Below are 891 nucleotides of genomic sequence, written 5' to 3'. Positions count from 1 at the left end.
TTCATCTTCCTCCTCTCCAGATGGCTCGTAGTCATGTTCATCGGAGAAGTCCTTCATCTTTCTCTTCTTCCATATCGATGTGGGGATGAGCCCCTCATCTTCATCTTCATCATCTTGCTGGGAATAGTATTGGTACGAATCCCTTGAAGACATGGCATATGTTTTTACGGAGAGAGATCTGAAAGACAGGGACAAAAAACAATATTGCCTCGAAAAGACTCGATGCGAGATTGGATCCATAGAAAGAGGTGTATATTGACAGTTTTTGGGGTAAGAAGAAGAGTTGGTGTCGAAACAAAGGAGAAACGGAGTCCGTAAGGTGGAAAGAGGGGGTCGTCGCATCCTACGGGTGTGCCCCCGCCACATGGCTTCTTTCCATCTTCGAGACTCTGTTTCGTCCAAATATTTTTGCTATACAATTTATATTTACAAAATAATGACTTTCCCATAATATCACGACATTCCGAGATACCTCGAAGTTACCTTTTATTGATTTTGGGATTCCGATCTAAGGATATTCTTTGCTATGAAGGCCTCAGGACTTTGTTGTCGCTTCATATACTGAAATTTGTTGCTAATTGTTGATATTGGTGTACTGAATTCTGATATGTTGATTGTAGATATTGTTGGTACCGAGTTTTGAGTTGTTGAATGGTAGTTTAAAAGAGTAATGCATGCTACAGTTACATACCAACTTATATGGACAAAGTTCTACAGACTCTCAGGTGTTAATCAGGAATTGGTGTGGGAGATTTAGGCGTAGCAACCGCTGCATGCAACTTTCAATCACACGAGTCCACCTTCACTGGTAATAAAATTTCTATATAGAACTTGCACTGAAAAACTGAAAAGGCCTGAAAAACTTTACTGTCCATATGGAGGTATCGACCT

This window comes from Lolium rigidum, chromosome 7 (genome assembly GCF_022539505.1).
Source record: "Lolium rigidum isolate FL_2022 chromosome 7, APGP_CSIRO_Lrig_0.1, whole genome shotgun sequence".
NCBI classification, from domain to species: domain Eukaryota; kingdom Viridiplantae; phylum Streptophyta; class Magnoliopsida; order Poales; family Poaceae; genus Lolium; species Lolium rigidum.
This window is presented reverse-complemented; position numbering follows the sequence as displayed.